The sequence below is a fragment of the Hordeum vulgare genome, chromosome 2H (assembly GCF_904849725.1).
Source record: "Hordeum vulgare subsp. vulgare chromosome 2H, MorexV3_pseudomolecules_assembly, whole genome shotgun sequence".
Lineage (NCBI taxonomy): Eukaryota > Viridiplantae > Streptophyta > Magnoliopsida > Poales > Poaceae > Hordeum > Hordeum vulgare.
The window spans coordinates 590883588-590892909 of NC_058519.1; positions in this window are offsets into that span (position 1 = coordinate 590883588).

Here is a 9322-nt window from a genome sequence, read left to right on the forward strand (position 1 = left end):
GCGCGCCCCACCTCCCTTGTAGGAGGTGGACACCTCCTTGGCCGCCGGTCCCAGGGGGAAACCCTTGGGAGACACCCCTCCTCTCTTCCCCTATATATAGTGTAGAGGAGAGACGGCAGCTGCACCATAAGCCACGGCGCAACCTCTCCCTCTCCCTCTAGATCAGTTTCTCCTCTAGATCGTCGTGGTAGCGCTTGGTGAAGCCCTGTCGGGACAGCTCCACCACCACTGCCACCATGCCGACGCGCTACCGGAGAACTCATCTACCTCTCTGCCCTCGCTTGCTAGATCAAGGAGGCATAGACGTCATCAAGATGCACATGTGCTGAACACGGAGGTTTTAGCCATTTGGCGCTACATCGAGACGGATCGTGATAAGATCGCGGGACGGGTCGTAAGATGTTCGACTATGTCAACCGCGTTATATACGCTTTGCTTAGCAATCTACAAGGGTATGTGGATCCACTCTCCTTCTCGTAGCTTGTTGATATCCATAGATAGATCTTGGGTGTTCGTAGGAAATTTTTTGTTTCCCATGCAACGTTCCCCAACAGGCTCCCCCGGCGGCACTCTGGCGCCACCGAGAGAGGGGGGAGAGAGTATCCCCCCTAGGCTTCCTCGTCCATGGCCTGTCCCTAGATGGGGAGAGGTTATCCCCTGTGGTCCTTGGCATCCATGGCTCTCGGAGGTGCGAGGGCCCCTCCGAGATTGGATCTCTCTCTGTTTCTCTCCTATTTTCGCTAATGTTTTTCGGCCCTTCACCGTTTCTTACATATCCGGAGATCCGTAACTTCGATCGGGCTCAAATTTTGAGGGGACTTTTATCGTAAAAATATCTTTCTTGCGGAAAAATAAGGGCCCCAACCGACTTAAGGTAGAGCCACGAGCTAACAGCACGCGGCCAGCCCCCTTGGCCCCACCCTATTGCCTCGTGCCTCCATCGGGCACCGTGTTGCGTTGATTCTTCTTCCCAAAATTCACATATATTCGAAAAATATATCCATAAATTTTAATCGCGTTTGGACTTTGTTTCATATGGATTTTATGCAAAACAAAAAACACACAAAAAACATGAACTGGCACTAGGCACAGGATAAGTAAGTTAGTCCCAAAAATAATATAAAATGTTGTCAATAGTATATGAAAGATGTAGAATATTGGCATGAATACTTCATAAGTTATCGATATGTTGGAGACGTATTAGCATACCCAAGCATAATTCCTGCTCGTCCTCGAATAGGTAAATGATAAAAGATATAATTTATGAAGTGTGAATGCTAGCATAGTATATAAGTTTGATCAATGTTACTTCCAATCACTTTTTCTAGCATCATAAAACAATAACTCTTTTTTCATAGAACTTCTCATGATCAAGTAACAAGCTATTCACATGTTAAAGTATAGACCATAAACTTTCTTGAAAACTAGCAAACTATGTTTTTGGTCATCAAACAATTACAATTCATCTTATTTTCAGGAAGGGTCTATGTTAGAGCTTTGATTTAGCAAATTCCACATACTCAACTATCATTTAGTCTTCCATGATTGCTGGCACTCAAGACATATTTTTAGAATAAGCAGTTTCAATCAAACACATAGGAAGATAGGGGCTTAATGTTCCACCTCCCAACTTATTTATCTCAGATAATGTCAACGGTAATTAATCATGATTACCTATATCCAAGTGGATATATGTGTCTGGATCTTTCCCCACCACATGATGCTTGCCAACTAAAGAATTAAGAGATTAGAATAGGGATGAACATTATTGAATCTTGCATAAAATTAAATAAAGAAAAGTTAAATATATGCCCTTCGAAGAGGGAAGCAGAGGTTGTCATGTGATGTTTATTTTTTGATGTGGAAACTCTTGATGTAAAGGAACATTACTTTATATTGCCCCTTGTGATGGCAAACTTTGTTATGCAGTTCATTGCTTTTATTTCTTTGCCACCACAAGATTGTACAAAGTTTATTTTCCCTTACAATAAAAGATCATACATGTTTAGGAGTAATTTATATTGTTTTGTGCACCAATGAAAACTTACTTGAAGGATCTTATTCAATCCATAGTTAGGTATGGTGGATTCTTATGGCAAGAAACTGAGTTTCAGGGTTATGGATGCACAAGTAGTATCTCTACTTAGTGCGAAATTTGGGCTAGCAAAGTATCTAAAGCAAGCACCACATGTTAAAGGATCCATGACAATATAACTACTATGTGAATATAAGCAAACATAACCATTATGTTGTCTTCCTTGTCCAACGTCAACTACTTGACCAAGTTTGAAAATAATTAATGGGGGATCACAATCATAGAAGGTGTCCAAGATAGTATATTTATATGTGAAATCTCTCTTCCTTCAATATTCTTTCATGAATTTTTCAAGTGACCAATAATATGTTTGCTAACCTCCAATAAGTTTTATTGCTTATACTCTTAGTATGTGAAGTCACTACTCCCCATGGGATAAGCATATGAAGCATGTATAATTTTGCGTTTTATGACATTTAATTCATTCAACATTTTCTCTTAAGATATAAGTGAAGAACAAGAGTGATCATCAAACTACTCTCAAAAATATATAGGTGAAGTTCATAGAGCATTTTTAATGAATACATAGATACCAATATCCAACCTCAAAATATATAAGTGAAGCACGTGAAGCATTCTATAAAGCCATACTCAATAGATTTAAGTGAGGCACATGAAGCATTCTATAAATTAACCCAAGATTATATCATACCATCATGGTGCATAAAATAAAAGGGAATAATAAACACAAAATATGTTCCAAGAATAGCACATGTGAACGAATGAAAACTTAGGATCAACATTAGATAACCAATAATTGTTGATGAAGAGAGGTGGGACGCGTAGCATCCCCAAGCTTAGATGCTTGATACTTCTTCTAATATTTACTTGGGTGCCTTAGGAATCCCGAAGCTTGAGCTTCTCTATATCGTTCAATCCTCTCATATCCAGTTTTCAGCTAAGTCCCAAAAACTTCATCCACACAAAACTTGAAAAGAACTCGTGAGATAGGTTAGTACACATAAAAATAAATCAACACTTCATGTACTGCCAAGACAAATTGAATAATAATTTTCAAACATTAGGTAATGTATACTATCATTTCCACAGTTTATATCTACCAATATAAGCTATGAAAATACTAGGATAAGTAGATAACAAAACTACTTCAGCAATCTGTCTAAACAGGACAGTCTGTAGCAATAAATTCAAAATGTCTACCTCTATAACTCAACAAATCCTGAAAAAATAGGACATGATAAATAATTTGTATGAAAATGGTGTGTGAAAATTCAGAAAATTTCCACGTTCTAGTAAAATATGATAATTCAAACACTATAGCAAAAGTTTATGTTTTCACACAATACTCCTAACACATGCAATTGAAGCATTCTAAAGGCAATTCTTGGAACCTTTTATTGAGAAACATGATTATGAATAGCATCTAATAGAGAATAACAAGATAAAATGATGCTCCAAGGAAAACACATATTATGTGATGAATAAAAATATCGTTCCAAGTAAGGTATACCGATAGTATTGCAGACGAAAGAGGGGATACCTTCCGGGGCATCCCCAAGTTTAGACACTTGAGTCTTCCTTGTATATTACCTTGGGTGTTCCTAGGGAATCCCCAAGCTAAGGGTCTTGATGCTCCTTATTCTCCTCATATCGGTATCTCACCCAAAACTTGATAACTTCAATCATGCAAAACTTAACAGAAACCTCGTGAGATCCGTTAATATAATAGGCAAATCATAAACTTTAGGTACTGTTATAAATTGATAACTTCTCCATGGCTTATACCCCCCGGTATAATCCATAGCGTCAACAAAACAAGCAAAGTATGCAAGCAAAAACAGAATATGTCTAAAACAGAACACTCTGTGATGATCAGCATAAACACCATACATGTGTAACTCCAAAAATTCTGAAAACTTAGGATAACCTGGGAATTTGTATAACAATACTGTCTAAAAAAATAGATCAAAAAGACATTCTAGTAAAATGAGAGAAATTCTGCACTGGACGCAAAAGTTTCTGTTTTTGCACATGATCAAATCTACTATAATCCAATTCATCCCAAAGGCTTTACTTGGCACATTATTGAAATAAAAGACACAAAACATGGTTACTACAGTAGATTAATCAAGTGGACACACAAAAACAGAAATGATAAGTGTTGGGTTTGTCTCCCAACAAGCGCTTTTCTTTAAAGCCTTTTAGCTAGGCATGTTGATATCAATGATGCTCACATAAGAATAGTAGAAGAAACATGCAAAAGATTACCATGAATATTATGACAAGCAAATTATTTTTATGATATAGTGGTAATATATAAGTGAATAATTATTTTTATGAGAAACTTTCATGAATTTTTTTACATTGTTTCCATGAGCATGAACACAGGTGTTCAAGGTCGACCCTTACTTCTGCAATGCATAACTTTCCAATCGCTTCTCTTTTAATAGGCAAGTAATTTTTGTGTTTTCAATTTTTCAATTTTTTTTGTTTCACCCACAACTAAAGAAACAAAACAAGAAAAGAGAAAAAAAAGTAAAAACAAAATCTACTTTGTGATAAAAGAAAACAAGCATACACGACAATATTAACCCCACGCTATTGCTCCCCAGCAAAGGCGCGAGAAAAGAGGTTGATAATCCCCAAGTGAAAGGAATCATCATAGCTGAAAGGACATGGATGTCTCCTTGAGGGGCTGAATAGGCGATTTAAAATAATTATGGTTTAGGCTTGAATAAATGCAGAATAAAACTAGCGTTTAATTAGTAAAGTACAAAACCTAAAAACAATAGGCTCACCTAAGTGCACCAACAACTTATGCTAAGCAAGATAAACAACTACTCCCTCCGTTCCTAAATATAAGTTTTTTGGAGGTTTCACTAGAGGACTACATATGGATGTATATAGGCATACTTTAAAGGGTTGATTCACTCATTTTACTCCGTATGTAGACCCTTAGTGAAATCTCTTAAAATACTTGTATTTAGGAACGGAGGGAGTAAGTGATAGCCAGATATATAACAAGAAACAATATGGCTATCACAAAGTAAAGTGCATAAGTAAAGGGCTCAGGTAAGAGATAACCGAGGCACGCGGAGACGATGATGTATCCTGAAGTTCACACCCTTGCGGATGCTAATCTTTGTTTGGAGCGGTGTGGAGGAAAAATGCTCCCCAAGAAGCCACTAGGGCTACCGTAATCTCCTGACACCCTCGCATAATGCAAGATGTCGTGATTCCACTAAAGGAACCTCGAGGGCGGTCACCGAACCTGTACAAACAAGGTTGGGGCAATCTCCACAACTTAATTGGATGTTCCCAACAACACCACGAAGCTTCACCATAATGGATTGTGGCTCCAGGGTGACCTCAATTGCTCGAGGCAATCTCCACAACCTAATTGGAGACCCCAATGCTTGCCCAGAGCTTTACACCACTATGATTGAGCTCCGAGGCACCACCAACCATCTAGGGCACCAAAGCACCCAAGAGGCACAATCTCTAGGGTGCCCAAACATCGAAGAGTAATAAGCTTCTCAAACTTCACTTCCACGCATCACCCTGGAGAACTCAAACCTATGCACCAAATGCAATGGCAAGGGCACACGGGGTGCCCAAGTCCTTCTCACCCAAATCCCGCCACAACAACTAATGCTATGGAAGAAAATGAGAGGAAGAATAAAGAAGAACACGAAGAACTCCAAGATCTATATCCAAGGGGTTCCCCTCACAAAGAGGATAAAGTGATTGGTGGAAATGTGGATCTAGATCTCCTCTCTCCTTTCCCTCAAGAACTTGCAAGAATCATTGGAGGGATGAGAGTTAGCAAGCTAGAAGAAGATCAATAATGGGGGGCAAACACGAACTCAAAGGATAGGGTTCAATGGGGAATAAGAAGCACGAAGAACTGTTGCCCCCTCAACCCGCACACAAATGGTACTACCGCTCTAAAGAGCGGTACTACCGCCCATAAGAGGTGGTACCCGATACGACTCAAACGTATCTATAATTTTTGATGGTTTCATGCTGTTATCTTGTCATCTTTGGATGTTTTATGTACCTTTTATATCTTTTTTGGGACTAACTTATTAATTCAGTGCCAAGTGCCAGTTTCTGTTTTTTCTGTGTTTTGGCTCTTTTCACATCTGATTTTGGAACGGGGTCCAAACGGAATAAAATCCCCGAAATGATTTGTTCCCGAACGGAAGAATATCAGGGGGCCTGTGGGCCAAGCCAGGAGGGCTATAGGGAGCCCACAAGCCCCCACTCCGCCACCAGGGGGAGGCGGCGGTGGGCAGGCTTGTGGCCTCCCTGGCGCCCCCTGACCTAGATCTTGCGCCTATATATTCCCTAAAAATCAGAAGAAAAAAATCAAGGGATCCACGAAAATACTTTTCCGCCGCCGCAAGCTTTCGTTTCCGCAAGATCTCATCTCGAGACCCTTCCCGGTGCCCTGCCGGAGGGGACTTTGGAGTTGAAGGGCTTCTTCATCATCATCATCTCCCCTCCAATGACTCGTGAGTAGTTCACTTCATACCTACGGGTCTGTAGTTAGTAGCTAGATGGCTTCTTCTCTCTCTTGGATCTTCAATACAAAGTTCTCCATGATCTTCATGGAGATCTATCCGATGTAATCTTCTTTGGCGGTGTGTTTGTCGAGATCCGATAATTGTGGATTTGTGATTAGATTATCTATGATATATATTTGAGTCTTTGCTGATTTATTATATGCATTATTTGATATCCTTGTAAGTCTCTCCGAGTCATGGGTTTTGTTTGGCCAACTAGATCTATGATTCTTGCAATGGGAGAAGTGCTTGGTTTTGGGTTCTTACCATGTGGTGACCTTTCCTAGTAACAGTAGGGGCAGCAATGCACATATTGAGTAGTTGCCATCAAGGGTAACAAGGTGGGCTCTGTCGTTGATATGAGATTGTCCATCTACATCATGTCATCTTGCTTAAGGAGTTACTCTGTTCTTTTGGACTTAATACACTAGATGCATGTTGGATAATGGTCGACGTGTGGAGTAATAGTAGTAGATGCAGAAAGTATCAGTCTACTTGTTTTGGACGTGATGCCTATAGATATAATCATTGCCATAGATGACGTCACGACTTTGCGCGGTTCTATCAATTGCTCGACAGTAATTTGTTCACCCACCGTCTACTTGCTTTCATGAGAGAAGCCACTAGTAAACATTACGCCCCCCGGGTCTATTCACATCTATCGTTTCCACTTTCGCTTTTACTTTGCTTTGTTACTTTGTTGCTTTCAGTTCTCACTTGGCGAACAATCTATAAGGGATTGACAACCCCTTCATAGCGTTGGGAGCAAGCTTTTTGTGTTTGTGCAGGCTCTTGTGATACTCCTTTACTGGATCGATACCTTGGTTCTCAAACCGAGGGAAATACTTACCACCGCTGCGCTATATCACCCTTTCCGCTTCGAGAGAACACCAACGCAAGGCTCCAAGGCCACGTGGGAAATCCTTTGCATATTTGCCTAGGAAGTCCCTTCAGGCGTAGCCGTAGAAGAAGGATTCCTCGTGCCGTCGACACACCTATTTCTGGCACCTTCGGAAGGTCTTTTGTTGCAGTAGCAGAAGTATTTCTGGCGCCGTTGCCGGGGAAGGAGAGATCTATCCAAGTAGGTCTCACAAACTCATCTCTTGCATTTACTTTTTTGCCAGTTGCCTCTCGTTTTCCTCTCCCCCACTTCACATTTGCCACTAATATTTGCCTTTCTCCTTTGCCGTTTTCTCTTGCCTTTGCCGTTTTCCTTTGCCGGTTTTCTTGCTTGCTTGTGTGCTTGTTTGTTTGTTGAAGTCATCATGGCTGAAAACACCAAACTTTGCGACTTCTCAAGCACTAATAATAATGATTTTATTAGTACTCCGATTGCTCACGCAACTAGTGCGGAATCGTATGAAATCAACGCAGCTTTGCTGAATCTTGTTATGAAAGAGCAATTCTCTGGCCTTCCTAGTGAAGATGCCTGATGACCCACAAGTATAGGGGATCAATCGTAGTCCTTTCGATAAGTAAGAGTGTCGAACCCAACGAGGAGCAGAAGGCTCTGATAAACGGATTTCAGCAAGGTAATAACTGCAAGCACTGAAAGTAGCGGTAACAAGTGATTGTGTAACGAGGTGAAACGTAGCAAGCAAAAAGTATCAAGTAACAAGTAGTAGCAACGGTGCAGCAAGTGGCCCAATCCCTTTTGCAGCAAGGGACAAGCCTGAACAAAGTCTTATAGGAGGAAAAACGCTCCCGAGGACACACGGGAATTTCTGTCATGCTAGTTTCATCATGTTCATATGATTCGCGTTCGTTACTTTGATAGTTTGATATGTGGGTGGACCGACACTTGGGTACTGCCCTTACTTGGACAAGCATCCCACTTATGATTAACCTCTCTCGCAAGCATCCGCAACTACAAAAGAAGAATTAAGACAAAGTCTAACCATAGCATTAAGCTAGTGGATCCAAATCAGCCCGTTACGAAGCAACGCATAGACTGGGGTTTAAGCTTCTGTCACTCCAGCAACCCATCATCTACTTACTACTCCCCAATGCCTTCCTCTAGACCCAAATATGGTGAAGTGTTATGTAGTCGACATTCACATAACATCACTAGAGGAAAAACAACATACAACATATCAAAATACCGAACGAATATCAAATTCACATGACTATTATCAGCATGATTTATCCCATGTCCTCAGGAACAAAAGTAACTACTCACAAAGCATAATCATAATCATGATCAGAGGTGTAATGAATAGCGTCAAGGATCTGAACATAAACTCTTCCACCAAGTAATCAACACTACTAGTAACCTTACAAGTACCAATCGGAGTCGTGAGACAGAGATTGATTACAAGACATGAACTAGGGATTGGAGAGGAGATGGTGATGATGAAGATGTTGATGAAGATGCCTCCCCTCCGACGAGAGGAGTGTTGGTGATGACGATGGTGACGATTTCCCCCTCTGGGAGGGAAGTTTCCCCGGCAGGATCGTCCTGCCGGAGCTCTAGATTGGATCTGCTCAAGTTCCACCTCGTGGCGGCGGCGAAACCACGAAAAACCTCCCAAATGATTTTTTCTGGAACTAAACCCTTCAAATAGCAGAAGAGGGGGGCTAGTGGGCCGTCAGGGAGCCCACAAGCCCCCACTCCGCCACCAGGGGGTGGCGGTGGCAGGGCTTGTGGCGCCCTGGCAGCCCCCCTCCGGTACTTCTTTCGACCAGTATTTTTTATATA